At 43.1% G+C, this 27181-nt stretch overlaps 1 long non-coding RNA gene across 1 annotated transcript; it reads left to right on the top strand.

Annotated features, from left to right (window-relative positions):
- Positions 1-1305: 1305 nt before the first annotated feature.
- Positions 1306-12046, top strand: LOC121143510. The gene is made up of 3 exons (XR_005880740.1): positions 1306-1514; positions 3006-3170; positions 8791-12046. It is a non-coding gene; the product is annotated as an uncharacterized LOC121143510 (long non-coding RNA).
- Positions 12047-27181: the final 15135 nt, after the last annotated feature.

The raw sequence follows: 27181 nt of genomic DNA, 5'->3' as shown, positions 1-27181 counted from the left end.
AGGGACAACCAAGGGAGAGGGTTCTGTGGGATGCTATTAGAGAATTTGCTTGAACAAGACGTCAGCATTTAATTGGCTCTTTGAATAACTGTCCAGCCAGCTGGCTTTCAGTCATAGCAAGGACTACTTTCCAGAATGTTGGTTTGCCTTCTTGTTTATAGAGAAGTAGCAGCTCACTAAAAGTTGAGATCATTATTTAGCAGCTGAATTATTCTTTTTCCACCAGATACTCATATAAATCTGGCTGATATAAAACCAGAAGTATTTTGATACAGAATACAGAAGTATGTTGTACATGACAAAGATTTAGCTGTCTTTCTCATGATATTGATCATGCCCTTTCAGTCACAGATATGTTCAATAGTCCACTGTGTAACAAGTAACAGGTATCTCTGACACCACTGGGTTCAAACTCTTTATCCAGTTAAAAGAATTAGCTAACTTAACTTTTAATCTCTTTTTTTCTCTTTGAGGTGTGTGTGTGTGTGTGTGTGTGTGTGTGTGTGCGCGTGCGCGTGTGTGCATGTTCCTTGGTTCTGATTTTCTTAATAGGCCACAGTCACTAAGACTGTGACTCTTGACTCCCCATTTCCACCCCTTGGATAGTTTGCTCCCTTCATTTGCTCTGACTAGTGTCTACTCTGCTGCTGTCTGAAGGCTCACTTCCTTCAGGAAGTCCTATCCACATAGTCCCTCCCATCCAGGCTTTCCCCTGTGGTCTTACCTGCCACTCAAGTGACCTTGCCTGTAGACCACATTCTCCAGACTTGGTTATAAACTCCTTGAGAGCTGAGCCTGTTCCTGGGTATATCAGATTCTCAGTGAGCCAGTTGAAGAACAGGCTCACCAAGAAGCACATCCAAGGGGACTTTGAAAGATCTCAAGTTCCTCTGTTAACGCTTGGAGTGTGACTCTGAACAAGCAGCTGCTTTGGGCTGGGGGCTTTAGATGATTGCAGAGTTTTAGGCTAATACAAAGAATACCGCATTAGGAACAAGTATCCCTGATCCATATTTGCCAAGAGCCCTGGGAAGTGTGCTTAACCAGCTCACTTGCTTCTCCCAGTCTCAATGTCTGCATTAGATAAAGAACTGGGACTGTGCAGTGAATAAATACGGAGTTGAATACATGTGACTTTTGGGTAAATCCCTTCATGCCTCAGTATCCTTATTTACAAATTCCCCATTACTTGGCAACACTCTGGTGTGGACTGGGTAAGCCCAGCTCAGTAACAGGGAGGAAAGGTACCAATGTATTGAATGTGAGTATACATCAAGTCATCGGCAATGTTGCGTAGCACATTATCCTCTCAGCACACATCCTGCAGCAGGAGGAAGAGGCTCAAGGTCGTGATGCTTGTCAATGTTAGAATGAGCTTCCCACTGTGATGCCAAGCTCATGCCTCTCCCATTTCACTTTGTAGCTCCGTTCTTCAGAGTCTGGCTGGACCTTGCACAGAAGCCCTCCGTACCTCTCCAGGGTTGAGACTGGTCCTTGGATGTCCTCAGCCTTAGGTCAGGAACTGGTGCTGATGGGAGGCTCTCCAGCCCGCAGGAGAGAGGTCTGGCTGTAGCTGGATGGCACTGTCCATGTGGCTGGCGTGCAGCTCTGCTTTCACACTCTCCCCAGAGGAGCCGGAGCAGGCACAGGGGCATCCAGGCGGCATGCATGTTTTATAAAAAGCCATCAGGAGCACCATCTTCGGACTGCAGTCATTTATCTGCACTTTTTCCTTGTAAAATGTTACTGACTGTTTTACACCGAGGGCAGTTTATCCTGAATGGGATGTACAGGCATTCAATTCACCTCTACTTCCTGCCAAGTCTACTTTTTCACCCCCCACCCTTGCTTCCGAAGTTATGTATGGTTCTAAGAGAGGAAACCATTTTCTATCCGAAGGGGAAAAAAGAGCTGACAGTTTTAAAGAGAAACCTTCCATCATAGGAAAGAACATTTGGTTGAAGAGATAATGCCTTTTTTGTTTGTTTGTTTTTAAATGGAACACCACTTTAGTGGTCTTGTGGTTCTCTGAAACTGACCTGGTCAGATGTTAAGAACTCCACAGAGATGATTCCTATCAGAATATCTTGTGAGGGTAAATGGAGGACAGATATGATCAGGCCTATTTTTCTAATGGGGAAATTGAAGCCCAAAGAGGTTAAATCACTTGTTTAAGACCACAAAGGTGCTGGTAGAAGCAATTGCCTTAGCAGCCAGGTTAATAACAGGGAAAGAAGGGAGGGAGGAAAAAAAACCCTCCTTCTGGTTAAGCACCCCTCCTCACCCACTCCAGCTCTCCCACGAGCATCTCCCAGTCTTTGAAACTGCTCTTTTCGTATGCGATTTGACGGTGAGTCTAAGTTTCTGTGATATTAAGCAATTGCCTGAAAGTCACACTTGGTTATTGCAAAGTAGGTTTCCAACCCAAACCTTGTGAGTCCGAACTTGTCTCCTCCCCAGACCCTCCAGCTGCCTTCATTAGTATCCGCCACTCGCCTGCCCTGGCTTTTGCAGGGAATCTAAATATAATGGATGGCTGTGCAGAATGCCAGGGTATTTTAATTTATAGAAAAGAATAATGGGGTTCAGGTGAATGCCCTCTTCGGTATATTCTCTTTGGAACGAGGCTTAGCTTTATTGTCCTTTCACTTCCCGTTAGTTCTAGCTAAAGTGATTCCATAATGACATATAAACCCAAACATGAGTAATTGATGGCAGCCTCAGGAGCTGGAGCAGGATAAAACCAGACCAACTCGAGTCTCCAGGGTGAAGAATTAACATTTATTGGTTTAGTGAAATGAATTTATGTCCCAATAAAGCCAGTTACGGACTAGACAGTGATTTAATGAGGTGCCTTTTATAAAAAGAACAAATATGAACTTCTGGGCCTGGGTTAGATTGTAACTAATATGTCACTTGCTAAAACACTTTATAGATATATTTGGGGAAAAACTGTAGTATTTCCATAATCCATGAAATTTATGTTTAACCCATTCTGTCTACAGAATTGGAAGCCAAAGGGGAATACAATCCACATCTCCGACCACCTGAGCAGCACATTTCTTCACCAGGCCCACAAGATCAGGGTTCTGAGTGTGTCTGGAAGCCTGAAGGGTAAAGATGAAGAAAAATGCTACCATAAAGGACAACAAAAGAGAAACTGAAACTAGGTAGGTCTGACTCCATTTCAGTCTTGGATGACCTGGTCTACAGAAGTAAATGAGGTCAAAGGGCAGAGAATAAAGGCTTCCAGTGCATTCTTTGGGGGTGGGGTTGGGGGCAGAAAAGGATCCAGTGGCTCCTGTCTCTTGTAGTTGACAGCCCTGGCTGCCATTATATGCCAAGGGATTGCTTTCTTCCCACTCTTGTTCTTTGCTCTTCACACAGAGAACTGTGGAGTTGGTTGTCTCTGGTGATAAAACTGTGCAGGTTCCAAAGCCCAGTCATTCCCAGTCTTTCATTTTGTGCTGTAGATCTAATCCACCAAGAAATCCCATAGGCTCTACTTTCAAAATGATATCTAGAATCTGTTCACGCCCCACAGTCTCCACAGCTTCCTCCCAGGTTCAGCTGACACTTTCTTCGCCCAAGTGGCTCAATAAATTCTTAACTGATCTTTCTGCCCCTGTTTCTGATTCTGCCCTGAACTGTTTCAAGTATACCGTTTGATTTTCACGTAGCAGCCAGACGTGGGGGGGTCCTCTTAGTAGAATCCATCTCCTTATGTTAGATTTTCATTCCCATGACAAAATACCTGAGCAAGCAACTTAAAGGGATCAGGACTTTTTTTGGCTCATGGTCTCAGAGGTATCAATCCATCACAGCTGAAAGGACATGGCAGAGCATAGGAGCTCACTTCATGGCAGCCAGGAAGCAGAAAGATGACAAAGGCCTGTATTGGTTGGCTCACTTGGTTTTTTTTTTTTTTGGTCCATGCAGGCCTTCAACTTCTAGATGGTGCTGCCCACATTCACCCTTTAGATAGTCCTCCCTGGAAATGTCCAGGCACCTCTCAATCCATTCAAGTTAATGGTTCACCAGCACCTTTTTCTTGATTCCAACGTGACAGTGGCTCCCCATCTCCCACAGAAGAGAGCAGAACCCTACAGAAGAGCCCACCAGCCCTACATGGTCAGGCACCTCCCAGAGTCCCCATCCTCTGATCTCATAGTCTGTAACCACATTCTTGAGGCATTCATACTGCCCCCCTGTTCTTCCAAGCCGGGTTGTATTTCTTCCTCCCTGGCTCTGCTGCCTGCATGCCTCTTCTTCCAGATATCTATGTATCCGACCCCTTGGCCACTTCATGTTTTTCTTTACACCCAGCTTCTCAGGGAAGGTCACTCTATCTTCTGTAAAGTGGGAACTCCTTAGCCTCCCAGTCGTCTTGACCTTCTACCTAGCTCTACCTTTTGCAGAGCACATATTACCTTTAACCTGCTATTCAATCTCCACTTGTTACTATGGATTTTGTTTATCTCCTGTCTCATAGGTGTAAATTCTACAGGGATGGAAATCTGCCTGTTATGCTTATAGAGCCAGCTGGGAAGTCTAGGACAGTGCCTGACACATAGGAAGTGATCAGGAGATGTTTGTTGAATGAATAAATGAACAAATAGGCAAGAAGTCAGCTGAAAGCCATCCTGAGGAGTTCTAATACTGAGAAAAAGAAAGCAGGACTAATTCAATTTTGTTCTCATAGTCTAATCTTTTTTTAAAGCTAATTTGTCATCACAGGTTTCATTTGCTCTTTAACTCTGGAAAAGAAGACTTATCAAATTGGCTTGAAGATATATTTTCTACAACTAGGGAGTTTTGAGATCTTGTTTTTAAAAAAGGCCTTCAATGAGATGAAGAGGATTTTTTCATTGGAATAATTATGACTGAATCTTCTGACTTGATCATATTGGACACTTTGAATTTGAAATGAAGTCTAACAATATTAGGAGAAATGCAACCTCTCATGATGTCACCACTGATACTGACAAAATGTTTGAGCACCCACTAGTTGCAGAGCACTGGGGGAAAATCCTGAAAGCTTTGAATGCACGGTGCACACATCTGTGCTGCTGTCAGGCCAGATGTACTAGTTGGGGAATTTTATGTTCCCAGTGCTTGGAAGCAAGGGTGTCATATTTCATGCATTTAAATGTACTCTGTGAGAAATTGTCTCCTAAGCAGAAAGGGTGGTCACCAGCGAATAAAGCAAAGAGTGTATTGGTTCAGCTAGAAATGTCCAGCAGCACTTGGGATGATTTTAAAAGAAAAGACACAAAACTTCTCAGGCACCGTGTAGACCACAGTTGTCATCCTAATTCACATTTGTACTGCACTGTGCAGCTTACAAAGCACTTGCTTGAAATAGACCATGTTGTGTCTGGTTTCTAGGGCAGGTTTGCCAAAAGCATGGTCTCTGTGGTGCATCGAGGATGTGGGGTTCAGGGTTGTCTGGGGCAAGGGGAGCTGCAAGGAGTAGCCTTCAGTCAGGCTGAAGGTGGGACAGTTACACACATGATGCTGTGCTCAAGAGTAGAGACTCCACAGCCGGGTCCTCTGGTGTCCCACCCAGGCCTGAGTTTCGCTTGCTGGTGTTTTGATTTTATCATCCGTAGAATGGGTTGAGTCATAGTAGGTTTACATATGCTGTTAGGAGGGGTCGGGGAATTTATAGAACAGAGTTCTCCAAAAAAACCTCTGGCATCTGGGGCGTTCCCAGGCATGTCAGCTATCAGAATTTAGGACCAGAGGAGGGGTTTGCTTGTCGTTCACTTCTCCTTCCATTTACTTGTCTGATTGTTGGGAAAAAAATCCTTCCTAGCAGTCATTCAGTTAGCTATGCACTTTTTAATATTATAAATGAACAGGACAATATGCAAATCAGATGAAAACCCAGAGCCCTTGAATAATATATGTATTTGTGTGTCTGTACAGTTTTGCCTGAAGTCCTCATTGAGAATATCTGGGTTAGGATGCATCAGAGAGCCCAGTTTGAATCTTTGCTTGTTGGACACTAAGTCTCAGATGCCTCTGTCCACACCACAATGAGTTATTTGAGTTTTCATATCGAGAATATAGGGTACTAGATGGGTAGACCCAAGACAGCCTTGGAATATCCTTTGAGGGACATTTGAGAAGCAACTTGATGTAGGCAGAGAATAGGCAAACAGTGGCACGGGTATTTCCAGACATGGGATTTTAGATGTAATTGACTTCTTGGGGCAGCCACCCTCCTCATCTCCACGATTCCCCCGCTCTTTGCCTCCTCCTAGGCTCAGTCAGTATCATTTCTCCCTGGGGACAGTAAGCTGCTGAGAAACCCCGAGAGGCAGAGAGACTTCCCAGGGAAAATGAAGGAGCTATGAACAGATCACAGTAGGGACTGGAAAAGCCACCTGACAAAGGCGAAGGCACCACAGAGGCAGAGCCGTGTAATTGGTTGTCAATATATGTATTCCAAAACACGGTCTCCAGGTATCCGACTTCCCAGCGAGATAAAAAAGAATCTTTCAGTGTGAAAGCTTGTTACATCTCAAAGGAAGCACGCTGGTACTTTGCAAGGACAGAGCAAGAAGGCAGCATCCTGAGAGCTGCACAGCACAGGCTTTCTCTGACATCTTGTCCTGTCACAGATGGGGAGGGGGTAGGTCTTTAGATTTCTGGTTTCCTTCTCTTTCTATTTTGCAGCTTCCCAGGGTGATGCAACCTGGTCCAATGCGCAGAGTTTTCTGTGGAGGCAGCAGCTGTGCAGTTTGGCCAGATCCATGCTGCAGAGGAAAATGCTGAGTCTCCTCTGCTGCTAAAAGAGGATAATATAAAAAAGAAACATGCTTCCCCATCTTAGGGACTCAGGGAGATTAATTAGATGTCACCTATGAGGTGTTTGAGGCTCTGGCTGAAGGAGATGCTAAGCGCCAGTTCCAAAGTTAGCTTCTTAACCCACCCCATATAAATGAATGCCCCCCCCATTGAAAACAGCTATAAGGCTTGATGATAGAAGCAGCTACTAATTTAATTTACTCAAAGACAATGAAAAGAGAGAGGAGATGCCACCCTGGCCAAAGCAAAAAGGACCTCCTCCAGGATTCTTGTCCTAGGGACTGGTGAGAATAGATGGGAATATCATGGCTGGGGCCAGGTAACCAGATACTTGGAACAGGAGTTTCCACCCAGCACCAAGACAGATGGTGTACCCATTGCTTGGAAGAGTAACTTTCTTTCTTACCTAATCTTTCTAGCTCAGAAGTGGGTGAAAGCCCAGGTTTCCTTCCCAGCATGTGGTGAAGACAGATGAGAATGCTGTGATGGCTTCCTGCGTGGGTGGTTAGCCCTTTTCTCAAAGCAGAGTATGACTTGATAGTCATTCTGAGCAGAATACAGACCTAACTTGATGCAAGAGTCTGCCACTTGTTAATTTATCAATTTTTAATAAGTATTGATTGCTAATCAACAATTGGCCATAGTCTGAGGAGGAGGAAAATGATCAAGATGGTGAAAGAAATAAGAAAGACCAGCTGGAAAGACAAACAACTGTCAAGCATGAAATTTCCTCTACTCACCCTCACCAGAATAGGGGCTCTACAGGGGCAGACTTTGTCTACTTTTTGAAAAATCTGTTTTGCTCACTACTATATTCCTAGGACCTGGACTAGGTCCTGCATGCCTGTTACTAGTTGCCCAGTAGGTGTTTGCTAAATACATGAATGGAGAAGGCAATTTCAGGTGAGGTCAATGGAAGAAATTAATCCGAGACAGTTAAAGGAAAATGAAGTAAAGGGGTGTATGATGGAACCCTTGGTCTCAGTTCCTCTTACCTACCCCACAGTAAACCCTGCAAAACTCGGGCAAGAGTTTAGATGTGAGGAACAGATTCTAAGCACAGAAAATCTGCTTGGTAAATACTTCTATTTACTTGTTTGTTTGTTTGTTATTTATTTATTATCCTGTCTGTGCATGCTGAAAGTCAGAGAACAACTTTTGGGAGACATTCTCCCCTTCCATCATGTTCTGGGACTCAAGTTGTCCGGCAAAGGTCATTGCCAGCTGAACCGTCTGAGTGGTCTCTCTCAGTTCATACTTTAAAATCCCTCCTGTAGCAACTTGGGGAGGAGAGCTAGGAAAGCAAGGGAAGCTAGCTATGGACTTTTCCCATGGTCTAGACAAGAGTTCATGATGGTTGTTGCTGGCAGGCTGGGAGGTCAGGTTCCAGATGCGTTCCCAAGATAGAACCAACAGAATTTATTAATTGGAGTAATGCAGAGAGCAAAAAGGTGGTGGGACCAGCTAGCCAGGGAGTGTGAAGCCTTAAAGTTAGTTTTCAGGGTAATATCTTGAATACTTACCAGGACATTTTGGCCAGACTTGAGGCGTTTATACATGACAAGAATGTGTGGAACCCAACTTTTGAAATAAAATATTTAAAAGAAATTTTAAATGACATTTTTTAAATCCTATGTATGTGTGGTTGTGCATGTGGAGGCCAGAGGACAGCTTGCTTGAGTTGTTTCTCTATTGGCCCTGGGGACTGAACTCAAGTTGTCAGATTTGGCAGCAAGCACTTTCACTCACCTAACCTTCCAGGCAGGCTTTTAGAATCAAAGAACTGGTGATATCTAGAACCTAAAATATCTTGTCTTATTCAAACCATGGTTTAATTGTTTTGTCCTTAAAAGGAAAGCAATAATTTCTCTAAATGGAAGTTTCTCAAAAGCCCAATATGTGGAATAATTTGATTGTTTTGAGAAACCCAGGTCTTCTGTATTTGTCTTCATTTTTCCCCCTATGTCTCTCCAGGTGTTCTCGCAATAGCAACAAAGACATCTTCCTCCCACTTACTGCTCAATTGATGCTAGAAATACCGTGGGTAGAGATTCATCCTGTTCACTTAAAACACCTCATCCTCCTAAACCGCAAAGCTCAAGGAGAAGAGCAGAGGAGGGCTTTGCTGAACCCCACACATCTTTAGGACTGGAGTCAAGGTGGTTGAGGGAGGCTGCAGGATTGTGATGATCTGGAATCCGAGGAACAGGAACTCTGCTGAGGAGCATGCAGCTGATACATCAGGCCTGCTGTGGTTGCTGGAACTTGCATAATGTTGAATTTTGCCTTCTAGATTTGTTCCTCTGACCTCATCTTCAGGACATTCTCAGTGCCTTCCCTATTTGCTTTGATGAATCGAGCTGAGACATTGTATCTTTCCCCATCCGTGTTCCTGGGTGATGATTCACATCGTTGTTAGTGACAGATACTTTCAAAAGGGCTTGGATATTCTTCTATGTGGGAGACACATTCTAATGGGCAATTAGACTTTGACCCTCCCCTCATTTTCAGAGTTGAGTAGAGGAGGTAACTGTCAACAACAGACAGTGATTCTCTTAGCTAGTTAATATCAAATTCCCAGGTACCCTCCCAGGCACTGCATGTGATTTTACCCGTGGTGGGAAGGATAAGGCTCTGGGAAATAATTGCTGACTAGGTGGATAGAAGTCATGGGCATTCACCCGGCATGCGGTACATCCATTTAAGATTGTGTGCAAGGAGCCTAGAAAACCTGACTGTTGGACCTCTAGGACTCTGATATGCCTGGAGACGAGCTAAGAGGCCACCAGAGGAGCCTGAACCCCAGAAGCCATCACCACTGTGGCAGAAGTCACTAGAGATTGACATCCACCTGGATTTAAAACTCTATGAAATGAGTTGACAACAAAAACCAAGTGACCACAAAAACCAGCTGCCCTGAACTTTAGATGGACACCCCAAACCAACTGCCACAGCTTTGGATTGCTCAGCTATAAAACAGGATAACGATAGTCCCATTTACCCTTCACTGCCTTTAAGGATCTCAAACAGCTCTGAGATTGTTGTGTATCAGCCCCCAAGAAACAAATCTAAATGTGCCCAGAATACGAGTAGGCAGGCACATTGCCTTGCTAACTGGGGAAAGATGTAGGGTAAGAGGATGGTGAGGCCAGTGACAAACTGAAGCACACATTTCATGCAATTTGGATTCTACAAAGCAACATTGGGCCATATGAAACCTCTGTGGGCAAAGCTTGCCTTTGCCTGTGAATTTTCCATTCCTGGATGCTGTAGAATAGGGAGGTCTACCAGCCTATGGAGTGAATATAGGAGGACAAGTCTTTTCATTGGTGCCTGTAGCAGAAAGCTCCTAGGATGTGGTGCTTGGGGAGGCTTCTCCTTCAGATGTTTTCTTGTGGACACTAGGAACTGAAATCCTAATTTCAAGGAATATAGGGCTGAGTATGGGGGAGAAGGGTTAGACAGTGAGTTTTATAAGATTAATGGTTTTCACTAAGACGTAAATACATTATCTACAATGGAAAACCTATTGATTCTCTTTTGGCCATTGGTGCCTAAGTACTTTAAGACAGGAATAAAAATCTGGTGTACTCCTTAACTTTGATATTGCCACATGACTTGCATGGAGTCTCAGGCACCTGACTAGGGACTGACTGGCATTTCAGACAGTACATCTAGGGCCCTGCCCTCAAGACACTTGAAACCTAGTGAGGGAATGTAAGGGCAGGATGGGGCCCATTTGCTCACCTCCTTATATTCAGGTGCCTACAGTACATGGGAAACAAAAACGGGTGGAAAGAACACATCCCTCTTCAATGCAGAAATGCTGAAAGCGAAGGTTAGCAGGGATCCTGAGCTTACTAGAATAGTCTAGAAGAGGATGGACTGCTGGTGGGTAAGCTAAGGATGGGGATTGATGAGGAACAAAAGGGGTTGTTAGGGATCCTTTGCTCCCTCCCGCAGGTCTGGGAGACTTGAGGTGTTGAGCACCCAGCTTGTCCAAGCATCAGGAAGGCTGACAAAGGGCTAGAATTCACAGAATCAGGGGATGCCTGGAAGGTGGCAGGATATGTCTTAGGACCCCTTAGGGCTCTTAGGAACCAACTGAGAAAACTTGGCTTATCTGCCAGCAGGCTCTCATCTGCAGTGGGATGGGAGGGTGAGGGATTGCTCCTCCGTCTTTCTAGGCTGATGGAAAGCAGGTGTTCCAAAGAACTGAGTTCTGTGATGTCTGCCGCCACTGGCCTCGTGAAAACCTTCCCTGGGTGTGAGTCTCAGACCATTTCCCGAGGTTCATATTCCAATTCTTGACCTGGCATCTGCTGAAGCGAGTTATTTCATTATCAGTGATAATCTTAATAACCGCAGGATTTTCTCTTGGTAGATTTACCCCCAGCATCGGCACTGTTAATTGCAACTCTTATCAATAGCTACTGGAGCAAGCTGCTTTGCAATGAAAACAAAGCTTCAAGGCTGGGCTCACAGCAAGGTCAGAATGTCCCCTGAGAGTCTGGAGGCAAGGATTTCAGCTTGTGAACAGACTTAGTGTTTTTTTTTTCTTGGTTCCCACAGGCTCTCCTTCCTTATTTCAGCTTCACCTGCCATGCCAATACTCAGTACATGGGGCCCGGTTTTGCAGACACTGAGCATGCCCAGTGACTCCACACCTGCAACTGCTGAGTCCTGCTGCTTCTCCCATAAGCATGCTGGCTTACTTAGGTATGCTAACTTTAAAAAGTGGGGGATAACCAGAGCCGACCCTGGAGTTGCTGTGAGGAACTGTGGGCTGGTTGAAAGGACATAGGTCTGGGGGCATGCAGCAATTGCTTTAATTTCTTGTCTTCCATTTACCACAGTACTCTGTGGCCTTGAGTTCTAACAGCCTTTTAGGAGTCTTAACTGTACACTGCATTTAATCATACTGAATCATACTGACTTCCACTTGGTACAGGGACACCAGCCTTCATTTCAATTGCTTGAAAGTAGGATGGTCCATGGAAATTATTTTTTTTATCAGAACAACATAGATATATTTATTACTTACAATATACAGGAACTGAACATGTTTTCTCTTCTCCTTTTCCGTTTTAATTTTAAATTAGAAACAAGCTTGTTTCACATGCTGATCTCAGTTCCCTCACCCTCTCCTCCTCCCCTGCCCCCACCGACCCCCTATCCCATCCCGTTTCTGTTCCCAGGGAGAATGAGCCCTCCATGGGGGATCTTCAAATTTGTCATTTGGAGCAGAGCCTCATGTGTCTAGGCTGAGAGAGTATCCCTCTCTGTGGAATGGGCTCCTAAAGTTCATTCACATACTAGGAATAAATACTGATCTACTACCAGAGGCCCCATAGATTGTCCAGGCCCCTTAACTGACACCCATGTTGAGGGGGTCTGGATCAGTCCCATTCTGGTTTCTCAGCTATCAGTCTGGGGTCCATGAGCTCCCCCTTGTTCAAGTCAGCTGTTTCTGTGTGTTTCTCCAGCCTGGTCTTGGCCCCTTTGTTCGTCACTCCTCCTATGCAACTGGATTCCAGGAGTTCAGCTCAGTGTTTAGCTGTGGGTGTCTGCTTCTGCTTCCATCAGCTACTGGATGAAGGCTCTAGGATGGCATATAAGGTAGTTGTCAATCTCATTATTGGGGTAGGGCATTTAAGGCAGCCTCTCCACTATTGCTTAGATTTTTAGTTGGGGTCATCCTTGTAGATCTCTGGACATTTCCCTAGTGCCAGACTTCTCTTTAAACCTATAATGGCTCCCTCTATTATGGTATCTCTTTTCTTGCTCTCCTCTGTTCTTCCCCTGACTCAATCTTCCTGCTCCCTCATGTCCTCCTCTCTCATCATCTCTCCTTCTCTTTCTCCTAACTCCCTCTCCCCTCCCCCCATGCTCTCAGTTAGCTCAGGAGATCTTGTCCCTCTCCCCTTCTCCAGGGACCAGGTCCACGGAGGTTCTACACAGCCATTTTAACCCCAGGTTAGATTGTCATCTTCAGATTTCACTTCTTCACTCTCTTCTTCATGTGCTTGGCCCATCCTTAAAGCGCATCATACCTTTGTGGGTATGTTATGGGGCTTTATATGGAATCTATTTTGGGGTTACTTAATTCAAGTTTTAAAATTTATATTTTCACCAAACATGAACTTGTCAAACTGTATACATTTATGAAGTATTAGGAGATGTTTCAATACAAACATACTTTGTATATTTAAGTCATGTTAAACATACCTGTCTCTTCCTTCATTTATCACTTCTTTCTAATGAGAATGTTCTAACTCTTCTTGTATTTGAGATATACAATACATCATGGGTTTCTATGAATAGTCTCTTGGATGATAATAACATACTTGCCCCTCCAATGGACTGTAGTACCCATCGATCCATCTTCAGCCCTCTCTTGCCAGTCTCTGGAAACCACCATTCTGCTGTCAATATTCTAGAAGAATTCCAAGTCGCAGTGTGATAATGCACAGTGCTGGTCTTTCTGTGTGGGGCTTATTTCATTTAGCACAATGAGTTCCATCTGTGTTATCACAAAAGACAGTTTCATTCCTTTTATGGCTGAGTAGTCTTACTTGTGTCTATGTACTACAATTCTTACCTTTTCACCAGTTGAAGAACACCTTGTGGAGCCTTGGGAACTGACCATATCTAGACCTTCTACTATTCCATGCCTACTATTACCTTTTGCTGCAAAATGATCATGCCTCTCCCTCAGTTCACTCTGCCAAAGACACTTGCCTCAATGGAGTGTTGGAAAGAAAACAATTGAACCCAAGAGATTCAGACTAAAGTGTCAATGACCAAGCAAACTTTTGCCTTTGCAGGAGTATTTTTCTTACAAGGGCCTTTGTACCTTTCAATGGAAATCCTGACCAATGGTAGAGTCACCCTGGAGGAACTTCTGGCTGGATGACAAAGGGAAGCCAGGGTTTCAGGTGTTGTGGGGGAAGGCAGCTTTGGAAAGGTTGGAGAAGTTGGATGGTGTTCAGTTGGTCTACATGTCTGGCTGCCTGAGTGTTGGTTCCTGAAGCTCCTTTAGACATTTGAACACTTCCAGGTTCACATCCAAAGGAAAAGGCCATCGGCACCCACACATTATTCTTTCAGAGATCTGAGGGATAAAGAGCTAACCTGTTCAAATGATTGTGTAGAATTTGCATGGCCCATTGTATTTTCGGAGTTCTTTTTATCTATTAATTAGTTATTCATTTATTTAATGCAGTTTTTAATTGTGTACTTATTCCATATTGCCAAGGTGGAATTATTCAGAGGAGCATTTAAAGGAAATTAACAGTACGACAGAACTTATAATTGTGCTTTAATCTTAAATTAATACCTCTCCCATTTTCACGTTACCAGGACAATTATCCCAAATGGTAGAAGAAGCAGGAAATTATGTATTGCCCTATGTATGACATTCCCTCCTAGAGCATATGCCATTTATCATGGCTTTTTAATCTCCTCCGCATGCATGAGAAGATAAAACATCTTAATATTTCAGTGTTTGGAGAAGATTAAAGTGCCAGCAAACAGTCTTGTTTGTTTTGTCCACTCCTTGAGCTGCATCTAAGTGGGTCAGAGTGACTTAGGTGACTTGAATACACTTTCAGGAATGTGGATGTTGACTTTGAGTTTCTAGGGACCCTGAAAAAGTCATGTAAGGACCCCTAGCAGTATTTCTTCCTTCCAGTACTTGCCCTTTTTAGACTGGGGTCAACATGTGTGACTCAGCTGAGCTGAGAATAAAGACAAGGACGGCCCTTGGACCCCTGTACTGACAGGGGATTTCTTTTATCTTAGAAGAGAACTCCTGAGTTTAGGCCCTCAGCCCACAAACTGAAGTACTGTTCTGCTTTGTCTGCTCTCAGAGGAGATCTGAGGAAGATGCTCTGGGCTCTTGCAACAAGCTACTGGACATTGCATTACTCAGGCTTCTCCAGCAAAAGAGCAACCATAGTGTGTGTGTATGTGCATGTACTCGTGTGTGTGCACCTGTGTGTGTGTGTGTGTATACTTGTGCATACACTGGGATTAAATATATACACTGTAACATTGTGTAGCTGAGGGTGGCCTTAAATTCCTAATCCTTTTACTTCTACCTATGATAACAAGTATACACCACTATGCCTGGATAATACACACACACACACACACACACACACACACACACACACAATCTATCTATCAATCTATTAATCATCATATCTAAAGAAAATTGGATACTGTGATTGTGGAGCTGACACAGTCATGACAGTGGTGGCTGGAAACTCATGTAATTTGGTGTTATAGTCTTGGGTCCAAACATTACAAAATCTAGAGGCAGAGTTCCTTTTAGGTGGGAATTGGTCAGGTTTTGCTTTTAATAACTACATTTACTTGATAAGACCTACCTATGCTATGAAGAGAAGTTTGTTAAGTCAGCTAACCAGAAATCTTAATCATGCGTAGGAAGAATTTTACAGCAACATCTTTGGCCAAACAAATGACCATCATATCTAGCTATGTTGACATATAAACTTGGCCTTCAAAGAGCCCAAGCATCCTTCTGACTGTAGGGTCTTTTCCAGATGACAGGCAGTGGAGGTGTGCCTCCTGCTTTGAGTATGCCCCGGGAGCTTGATTGATTCAAAATTTACTCTGTTAGTTGATTCTTTCTTTTGAAGAAAAACTAAGTGTAATTCTTGTAGGATTTTCAAGGTCAGCCAAGGTCATTCTCTCCTATTGTTATCTTTCCTTTCGTCCATTCCAGTTTTAGCCTCCCCCAATTAAGCAGAAAGACAACTTTCTACAGCTCCCCCCTCTTTGTGTGTGTGTGTGTGTGTGTGTGTGTGTGTGTGTGTGTGTGTGTGTGTGTGTTTGTATGTATGTAAGCTAGAGGACAACTTTGGGAGTTACTCACAAATGCCATACAAGGTCTTTCACTGGTTTGTTGTTCATTGATTCAGCTAGGCTGGCTGGGTAGCAAGGCCCAGGGATAAGTCTATCTCTGTATCTCTGCCTCCCCAGTGTTGTGCCTTGCCAACCGAGTTATTTACTAGCCTCTACATTTTGTGTAACTTAGTGTGGAGAAAGATCATGCTGGGCAGTGTCCTGAGTAGCTGTGTCCTTTCCTTCCATCTCTTCTCCCAAACAATAGGAGCTATTGGTCTGTTACACATGGGACATTGCTCCAGAGACTGTGGTCATACCCAATTGCCCAAGATATGTTGCAGATCCGCAACTGAGGCTCTGTGGGGAAACTGGGAAGGGGCCCTATTGGTCCCTGTGGACTCAGGGTTTGCAGGAGAGCTGAGGCCATTCTAAGTCAGCTGGCTTCATTCCCCTTCCAGTCCTTTTGGAAGCCCTTCTAATAAGGGAGAGTAACACTACTAATTTAGCCTGTAAAGAAATAGCTCTCTTTGAATTCTACCTCCTTGGCAGACTCCCAGGTTGTGATAATCAGCAACCAGACCCACCTGTCACAGCATCTCAGGGACCGCTTTGTTCTCAGGGAGCTATGGCTTTGGTAATCTAGTAGCTGTGGTAGATAAGTCACTATATTCGTGATAAGACAAGGCGTTTTCATGCCAGGGATCCTATCTGCCTTTAGTTCCCAGACCCTAAGTGGGATATTCCCCCAGGTGATGTCCTCAGTATTCATGTCCTGTTCAACATTGCTCATAGTCATAGATACTAGCTCCCCTTGGGCTTCCCGCTCTGACAATACTCCAGGCCAGCCTGTGCTTCTTCTGCCAGCTGGACCATCTCTCATTGGGAGCCAGCCAAAGCAAGTCTCTTGCTTTGTGCTGTCTCCCTCCTGTCATCATGTGTCTTCTTTTTCAGCCCTTCCAACCCACCCATCACCAAGTTCCCTCTGTTCTACTAGCAGAGGCATCTTCTCTTTGAACTTTTCGGGTCTGGAGACCCTCCCCTCCCTCCGTTTACCTTTGTATTGCTAAAAGCCCTGTCTCCTCTCACCACCTTGTCATTCTCTACCCCATGGTTGCTCCTCCGTCGTTATCTGATATATTTTGGGGTTCACCTTTATTGCTACTCAGAGACCAAGATACAAGTTCCATCAGTGGCATCCAGACCCCTCTGTGATGTCATATCCGCAGAGGCTATGGACACTTCAGTTGAACCTGTAGGACAATACTTTCGCATGGGTCACAAAGACTGTGTCTCCTTTACCTTGTACCTGGGACATATTACACAGCCCATTGTCCTGCCGGGTCTTTCCCATGAGCCCAGGAGGGAGGGACATTTGTTCCTCAACTTCACCTTCAGCCTTCCTGTCCTTTTTCATGTAATATCACATGTTCTAAGGAATATGGACCATAACAGAAGGCAGGAGCTATGTGGATCATAAGTGCAGTGGAGTTGACATGAGGTGATCCTAAATTATATTCTTGTGCTCAATGCAATCATAAAGGTTTCTGGAAGTAGAAAGAAAAACAGAGGAGTTGTTGCCGGAGTAATATCATATGAGGAAGGCCCTCTACACAGGCAGGAGACAGTCACATGCTAAGGAAGGGAGCTGGCCTCTAGAAGCTGGAAAAGGCCAGACAACAGATTTCCCCCTTGGAGTCGTCAGAAGGGAATACAGCTGTGACCACATCTGGGTTTTTAACTCAGAGAGAAAGGTGCGGGACATCTGACCTCCCCAGAAGTAAGATAACAGCTGTAAGCTGGTCTAAACTATTCATCTTGTTGTGCTTTGTTACACAGCTATGGAAAACCGATAAACTCCTCACATGGATATTAGGTACTCTGCATGTTTGCTTTGTGGCCCCAGGCCTGTTCCCAAGAAACTTGATAAGAGGCACAAAGCTGGCTTTTGTGAGTCCTGCTTCCTTGGATCCCCTTATCACTTGGGGTCTGGGGTTGGGAATGGGTGGAGGGTGAGTGAGAGTTTGCATTTTGACTCCTGACCATTAACTTTTCCTGGAACCAGGAGCCAATTCCTGATTTATTTCAATTACTTTCTGTTAATGGATGGTATTTTAAGATTAGAACCTGCCTGGGGGTATTGTATTTAAAAGGGTAGTAGTGGAGTTAAGAACTTGCTGACATAGAGAGGGAAGTCAGAATAATGAGTATCAAAGGGCTTTGACTGCAACCAGTTTTTACACCCTACCGAGCAAGGAGCCAGGAGACATGGGTTCGGAACTCACTTTCTCCTGGATGTCATTAGACATGCCTTTTCAACCTTACAGCTGTCTGAGCTGAGGCCCTGAGCTCCTTGTCTCTAGTGGCCCAGGGTACAGGACAACTGTGGTCCACCTTCTAGGTGTGCTCAGATTAAATGTTACTTTCCTATCATAACACACCTGCATACCAGACTCCTCATTTTGCTTGCTGGATTTCTGGATTGGATGCTGTCATCCTTATGTTCCAAGATGGCCTGTGTTATAGCCAACAACTCCCAAGGCTGTTAGCCACAACCACCTCTGTACTTTCTTTATCAGAGGTGGGGCTTCTCTCCTCATGCTCGTCTGGGTTCAGATAGGTGAGCTGTGCAGGACCTTGGCCACTTATTTTTATTTCTGGACAGCTACACAGTTTCTTTTTCTTCTGCAGGGGGTTAGTTCTTAATCATCTTGCTCCACCAACTCCTGTGAGTCACTCTTTGGTCTGCATCTGATGTGTGGAACAATGGCACCCCCCTTCTGCTCCGACACACCTATGTTCTACTCCGTGGGCAATGGAAGGACCACTTGGGGTCAGGGTCATGGTAGGAGTTCTTAGCTCTGCTGCCAGCCAGTAGGGGATCCTAAAGCCCTTTATTCTCATACAGTTTCTTTATTCCTTACTTATAGCAGACAGACCTAGGAAACAGACAATCAAGAAGCCCCTCTCAGAATCCCTTAAGAACTCTCATCGCCTTCTTGAGGTATCCGAGTCCCTTCACTTCCTCAAGTAACTTTCTGACTCCTGCTTGCTCAGATTTGGTGGGTGCTATTTTCTTACACTCCACTAACATGTTACCTTTAATTTGATATTTGATTTAAAGTGGCTCCTAATGGTCGGTTTCCTTATCTGAGTCCTCTTTTTAAAAATGTGAGTTTTATTCTCTGACATTTAATATAATTATATTGTTCACTTCCCCCTTCCCTTTCCTCCCTTTCATATATACATAGATATGTATATGTACATATACATACTTTAAATATATAAATAGAACATGCTCAGTCTGTATAATGTGACTTGTATTATGTTTTGAAGAATGATCATTTGGTATTGGATAATGAATTGGTGTGCTCTTCCCTGGGGAAGACTATTTCTCAGCATTCCTTAGTTGCCTGTAATTCTTTGTGTAGGGCTGAGGTCTGGTTAACTTTCCCCCATCCACACTAGCATGTCTATTGTTGCTTCTGTTCAGGTCATGCCTTTAGGTCCTTTTTAGATAGTCGTGTTGGTGAGGCATTATGGGTGTAGCTGCTGACATTCTAGGAGACAATCTCATCATAAACTCCCTGTTCCTCTGGCTCTTACAGTCTTTCTGTTTCCTTCTTCTGACATGATCCCTGAGCCTTAGGTGCCTTTCTTATATATCCATACATACATACTTTGGCCCATTGAATAGTGTAGTCCTCACTCTTTACCAAGGAGACTTCTCTTTGCCATGGATGGAGACCATTACAGATGTCCACAAGCAGTCAACATGAAGAGTTGTGGAGCCCAGTCCCCTTGAGTCCTCTTTATTCCTAACAGTCTATAAGCTTCTTATTCTGCAGATGGGGTGTATAATTTGTTCTTATGGAATCTCTGTGTCTAGAGCTACACTATCTTCTCTAGCTACTGCTAACCAATGGTGGCTATTGGATACTTGTTCTGACACCTCTGAATTGAGATATACAGGAAGAACAAAACCTACCCTAGGTTTCAAAGACTTGGAACCAAGAACAAAGTGGTTGAAAATTCTTATTTTTGCCGTTTAGTTTTGATAACTTATTGAAATATATCGTAGGATATGAGGTTTTAAAGACATCTTTCTAATTTTAATCACCAGTTTCATGTGACCACTTGTAAATTTAAGGCCTATATGGTTTGCATTTGCGGTTCACATTATAGTTCTCTTGGTCTCTGCTGGCCTGGAACATTCTGTCAGCCACATCTGTTGACAGAACAGATTAGTGGATGCATCCATGATGTCTTTCTACCTGAGGTTCAGGGCAAGTCCTTTTCTCCTGGTGCAACCCCACAGCTCTCAGGAGGGCAGCCTGGCTGCCAGAGGTCTGTGTCTGGACCCCAAAGGATGGAGTAAGCTGGGATAGAGCACCCTGTTTCAAGGCTGACGACTCATTCTTGCAGGCACACGGTCCACCTGTGTTCACATTTTCACCAGAGTTTGACACAGCATCTGGAACAGAACCGAGCAAACCCTATTTTGAACAGTTACAACATCCTCTGATGCCGCCGGGGTGTTTGCCTTTCTGAGCAGCATGGAAGGACACTTTGGTCCTAGAAATTCCTCCTCGTGTTTGAGAATCAAATAAGACGTACTGATTAGCTTCAGAATTTCCCCAAGAATCTTTTACAAACAGCACGAACAAAGACACCCCACCCCCAGGGAGATTAGTTGTAGTTTCCCTTGTCTATAGAAGTCTCACTTTTTCCTCATCCCGCCCTTTGAGGACTGATTGTGTAACTAAGTGGGGTGGGGAAACTTACCAGACCTTGCCTAATTGTCCCCCGAATTCTGAATTCTGATTTCTTGAGGATTTAGTGGTTGCTTCGAATAGGCATGGGTGTAATAAGGGCATGGTATTTGGAGGGTAATAAAGCTCTAATCGAATACAATAATTCTTTAGCCTAGCTGACATTTTAACGCCATGTTTTTAGTACATGGTAGGCTTTAGTTCTTAAAAGCATACCCAGTATTTATGTAGTGCTCATAAATTCAAATTCTTTTTATATAGTATCTCTCTTGGTACTTATATATGGTGCTCTTTTTAAACAAAAGTCTTCTCAGTGTTGTCTATCTTTGATGTCCACAAATTTCCTCACTACTAATCCCCTCATTATGTTTCTAGGTCCATCAGACTCTGTTGGCATCTGGCTCGGAAAGGTCACTATGACCGACACGCAACACCTTCAGGTGTCAACTCTTAGTCTTCACATCTCATTCGACCCAGCTGAGTCATTTGACACAGCTGATTGCTCTTTCCTCCTTGAAATTCTTGTTCTCATTTGGTTCCAAGGACGTCACACCTGCCTGGTTTTCTCTGACCTCATGGGCAACTCCTTTCCGTGTCCTAGTCAGAGAGCTCGGCGCTGCCTGGATTTTTACTTGTAGATCTTTCCAGACTTGAGATCTCATGTGTCTTTTCTTTTTTATTGATACTCATTACTGCTTTCATTGACTGTCACAGTTTTAAGTATCACCGATACACTAAAGATTCTTCAATCTTTATTATGTGCATAGGTCTCTCTTATTTCTGGAATCATATATGACACTTACATATTATCTGGGCCTGGGAAATCTAAGAGCCATCTCCAACTTTACACTCCTGAACAGAGCCTCAGACTTCCCCTCCCAACACGCTCCTTTTGTGGTCTCCATTTCAGTTGCCAACTTCCTTCTTCTGTTTGCTCAGTGCAAGTACCTCCGAGTTTCCCTGCATCCTCTTCCCCTCAATGCCTACAATTTTCATCAGGTGTCCCTTCCTGAATATGGCCACGTCTCATACTTGTCAATAGAGCTGGTCACCTGGTGCCTGATCTGAAACCCAATCATCCCCTGCCAGGATTAGCTCAGGGGTCCCCACCCCAGTTTCCCTCTTTGTTTCTGCTCAGGACTCTCTGGTCTCAAAGGAGCAGATCCAGCCAGAGTGTTAATCAGACTCGCTTCTCTGCTCAAACAGCTTCCACACACCCAGAGCAAGAACCCAAGGCTTCATAATGGTGTTAAAGATGACTGCTGACCTCAGATATCTCTCATCCACCTCCTTTCATGACTGGCCTCCTTGCTGTCCAGGGAACATCTCTCACAGGTGTTACGCTTACTCCTGGGGAGTACTTTCTCTTCACACAGCTCTGTGTCTTTCTCCCTTATTTTGTCCCTGCAACCACTCCAATGTCTCCTTCTTGTGGAGCTGTTCCCTCACATGCAAGCCTGCTGCATACCCTACTTCCTTTCCCTATTTTCTTCATTCCCTATTGCATTTTTTTTACTTACTTAACATGTCTACCTGATTCATAAAGGCAGAGCTCTTTAGTTCTGTTGCTGTATCCCCCAGAACCTAGACTAATCCCTCGTATGTAGAACATTCATCAAATATTTGCAAGTAAATGAACAGTTAGTTTAAAAAAATCAAATCTGCATATTGTTATTCTTTTCTCCTCTACTCTGTGAATGAAGGGACTGGGAACTCAATAAAATCCAAAACATGTACATACAAAATGAAACATAACCAAGCAGAGGCCCAGTAAAGTGGAAGCATTTGTCCCAGGGAGAGGAGGAGAGGTGTAGGGTCAAGGTGTTGTGTAGACTATTTGTTTTGGTAATGGTTAGTCTAATCACCAGAGGGCTGGAACAAAACAATATGCTTAAAAAATTCAGGTTCGTGTGTTTTACAGATGTACTTATTTAAAAATAATCTTATAAAATTTTCATGATGAAATCAAAGCCATAGCCATTCTCAGCACAGTAGCAAGATTTGCATACACTAAGAAAATATGAAAGCATGTAATATCATTATGTATAAACTGAAATGCAAAAAAATTTGCACTGTGATTAAATTAGAGGAGCCTCTGGCCCTGACATTATGGTATTTCTGGGCTGTGAATTGTCAATTGCTGTTTGATGGGCACTGGTGCCAATTCTATGTAACCCTTCTGCCTGATGCTACTTAGTCGGGTTTTGACTATATGGATTAGAAAATGTTTCAAGTTGAATTTGGAGATGTTTTTCCTCTGGTAGGAACTTTCTTAATCCTTCCAGAATGAATTAGATTCACCTTAGTACATTCAGATCACCTTCATGGGCAGGGGCCTTCCAAGTCACATAAGGCTCCCCATCTAGAGGGCTCTCACACTTGGTTTAAGGCATTGCTATCACTGACCTAAATTTCTAAATCATTTTTGAATTGGGGGGGGGTTGTACATTTTTATTTTGCTTTGTACTCTACAAGAGCCAAATCATTCCAGTAAGTATTGGCTGGGTAAGCTGAAGAGGGCTCAGCGAGGACCAGGATGGATGGGTCAATATCTTCGAACATAGTCACAGATGAGGAATTCTTACTTCATAGTTTGTGAAATTTATTTGTAAAAACTCCCTGCACATGTTTGGACATTGCTTCATTTAATAATTCATTAACTTTTTTTCCATTCAGATAACAGCTTTAAAATTGGTTTCCTGGTGTTATGGTTTCCCAGAATTTACAAATCTGAAGTTTTGTTAGAGACCTTGTTATACCTGGAAACATGTTTCTCACATTATGCTATTCCCCTGAGGAGAGAAGGGGAAATGCAATATATGAATTATTACATTCCTTTTTTAAAAGAAAAATTTATAGTTCAAATTTAAAATCTTTTTTTTTAACTTAGGAAGCTTTATTGGGGGAAGGCAATGGAGAGAGAGAGAGAGAGAGAGAGAGAGAGAGAGAGAGAGAGAGAGAGAGAGAGAGAGAGAGAGAGAGAGAGAGATCTGCCTCTTCAGAGAAATGGTGGAAATAGCTCAAATATGAAGTCTTAATGACTAAATATCCAAGGCCACAAGGGGAGGAAATCAAGTCTGGCCGGTACGGACTGTGCCTAATCTGGGTGTATGCCAGCTAGAAGGGTTGATGTCACACAGCTTAAGCTCACCATGATGATGAGAAGTATCATGTCTGTGGTCATGAAATCTTTGATGAGGAAAGCCTCATCAAAGGAGCCAAAAGCATAGACGTTTGTGTGAAATCTCTTCATGTTTAAGAATGTGGGAATCAACTAAATTGCATGTGAGTGCTTTTGGAGAAATAATTCTTAACCTGGTACATTTACTTGCTCTCCTATATCATTGGTACATTTTCCATTTTTTTCTTACAAGTTTTTTGAGACAAAGGAAAATGTCTGATGTCATTTTGAGTCTTTTTAGAGATAACTTCCATGGTATTTAACACTTGTAAAGAAACTTTAGTTTGGAGCCTTCATCTCTTTGTGGCAACATCACATAGATCCATCAAGAATTTGTGTCTTTCTCACAGTGAGAGTGCACATGGTTGGGCATAGCAATCAGCTATGAAGAAAGCAGGTCTTGCTAAGAACTCAGCTGACTTGGATGTGAAGCAAGCAGAACTTTAACAATGGGTCAAATAATTAAGAGTAGAAAACATTTTACTTCTTATTGGAGAAGCCAACCTACCTTGTATTTGAAAATAAAACAATCCATAGTATTCAAAATACATGTAAAACTTTGGAATATAGAGGAACGAAAGTGATGGAGTTTCTCAATGCACTCTGAAGATGGCAAGAGGAATTTCAGATTCTTGGTTCCAGATGTCTGGGCAGAGCCCATTTTGTGGTATGGAGATGTGGTGCCTCTTTAGAGAATCCTTGGAGGTGATAGGGGTTTTTTCATGACAGAAGAAATTCTCCTGAACACCATCATATCTCATTAGTCTGAAATATCTCTATGGAGGATGTAACATTCCACTTTCCCTGAAAGAATAATATTTTTACCATTCAACATCCCTATTCTCCTTTGCCATTTGAGCAGAAGTTTGCACTGGATTCCATTATTGCTTTTTAAAATTAGTTTAGTTCTGTGTTCTGTCAATATTTTGTGATATTTCTACAACCCAGAGTGTAAGAATTTGGTTGAAATCTATAATCTGGTGTTAACGTGTTCTACATCATGATGACTTGGCTAAGTCTACGTAGTTCCTAGAGATGTTGATTTGGGGGGTCTGATTCAGACTGAAGATCAGGAACTCAATGATGAGTTTGATCCAAGGATGAGTTCTAAGGACTGACTACGCAAGACTTCAAGGGCATGGGTAATAATCCTGGCCTAGAGCATTCAGGTGGCACTACTGCTGTTCATGTGGTTTTTCTTGCATAGTATTCACTCCCCTTTCTTCAACACTAATTTAAACAATTTGTGCTTTCTCCAGTAGTTATTTATGAATTTTCTTCATAACTCTTATTAAGTTGACTCATTCATTCATTCATTAGTATTCTCCTCAGTGTACAGATTCATGATATGATCTTCTTTCTCCAGACATTCACCATGTGGTTAGTTCTTCCCAGTTAACCTACCTGTGTCTGTCTAAAACTTCTTCTGGCGTTATGCAATTGGGCTTGTGTTCAACTTGTTTAGTCCTTGAAAGGGCCTGCCGTTGAAAATGACAAAACATTTTCTTTAGCAAATGTGCATTTTCCTTATTTTCTTTGTTTCTTTCTGGTTTTCTTTGTTTCTTTTCTTCTCCTTTTCTTTCCGTGTGTGTGTGGGGGGTGTGTGTGGTGTGTGTGTGTGTTCATACATGTGCAAACTAGAGGTCAATCTATGGTATCATTCCTCAGGTGCTGTCCATCTCTTACTTTGAGGCAGGGTCTCTCATTTGCCTAAAGTTCTCCAAGTAGGCAAGGCAGGATGGCCAGTAAGCTCTAGAGATTCATCTGTCTCCACTGCTGGGATTGCAGTAGTTTCTTCTTCCTTTAGAACTTATGGTAGGGCATGCTATTCTCCATGGGCTAGGCTCTAGTACACTTATTAACAAAGGGCTGATTTTTAAAATGAGTAAATGCTGTCAATTGATTTGTACTTTTGCACTTGCTTATTGATATTGCTAATTTTTTTGATGATTTCTAGGGTTGTAAACAACCAATGTGAAAGGGTCATTTAAACACAGCTTGTATTGTCAATTTGTAGACCAAACCTTGTCTCTATTGTCTTTGCATGTATTGTATACTCTACAAGCACTGTTTTCTGAAATTTTGTGAAAATGTATCTAACTTTTTTTATGATGGAAGGATTAAATTAAATAAGGTGATATCAATTCAGATCTTTCTTGTGTGCTGCGTCTTCTCAGGAAGCATGGCTTTGGTGAGTTACCCAAGAAGTGCATAAATACCAACTTCCATGCTGTCAACCCAGTATTACTGAAGAGAATTTCAGTGACTTCCTCACTATTAGAGAAGTCCATGTTGGGCTACATTTTTATAAATAAAACAATGCTTGCTTTACAGCCCTGATAATTTTCTTGTATTTTTGAGGCTGTCAAATAAGAGGCTTGTTGTTTCTTACAGCAAAGGTGTTTGCAGCGGAACTGATCAAACTATTATTGCTGATAATCTCCTTGTAGAGGCATCACCACTGCTTTTGTGTATTTGAGGTTACTAAGTTTGAAAACATGGAGGCATCCAGGAGCAAAGCAGCTTCTAACACAATGGAGTGCTGGTTCTCTTGACTAAGTCACCCCTCTGCTGGGGAGAACTTCTGCCTGTGTTCTGTAGGTTACAACCCCTCTGGTAAGGGGTCTTCTAGAGGGCTCACCTTAGAAGCCTTCAAAGGTAGCCATGACAACATGCAACCATTGCTAATGAGATATCCCCCCCCCAACAAAGGACCCAACATGCTTTTTGAAACAGGGTAAGGAAGGCTCATTATAGCCACAGGCGGAGGCTATCAACAAATGAGAACAGATTTTACCCTTTGTTTTGGTGGGAGTCAGGAGGAAGAGGGGAAGAGAGGGAAGGTAGAGGAATGCTCTCTTTTCTACATCCACATCTATAGCCTTCAATGTTAGTATAATGAATTCAGTGCTTCAGTTTTCTTTCTCACAAATGTCCTATGCTTTCTGTGTCTTGAGTTAAGCATTGAAAAGACTAGAAAATTTTGTCAAAAAGGCCAAGGCTGAGTTACTTCCAACAGGGAATAAGGAATTTCACAGTCTACATCCTGCTTAAACAGCTCCAGGAAAAAAAACCAATAGGATATCTAGTTCAATTTGAATATTAAACTGACAATATTTATTTTATTTTATTTTAAATGTATCCCAAATAGGCACAGTGCCTACTTAGGTTAAAACTAAATTGTTGCTTATTGAACTTTAAACATGGAATTGCATATAAGGAACAATAAGAGAGATATGAGCTTAAAAACACATTTCTTACTCTTTGAACAGCTAAACTAGATCAAGGTGAAGACCTTGATCTTCACCAAAGATTTCCTTTGGATTGATGTTAGGTGGCTGATGTTTCTAAAAAGCTCTGGCCTCTGGCATCTAGTCCCTACTAGATTTCCTAGCTGCTTCCAATGCTATTTCCCATGCAACAGGCATATTATTGACCTGAGTAGATTTCTAGGTGACTTGACAAGTGTCAGTATGGATAGTGGATGGAGGCAGCACCATCAGCCTGATTGATGAGTGGACTCTGAGATTGTGGATACTGG

This window comes from Mesocricetus auratus, unplaced genomic scaffold (genome assembly GCF_017639785.1).
Source record: "Mesocricetus auratus isolate SY011 unplaced genomic scaffold, BCM_Maur_2.0 Super-Scaffold_2245, whole genome shotgun sequence".
NCBI classification, from domain to species: Eukaryota; Metazoa; Chordata; class Mammalia; order Rodentia; family Cricetidae; genus Mesocricetus; species Mesocricetus auratus.
This window is presented reverse-complemented; position numbering and strand designations above follow the sequence as displayed.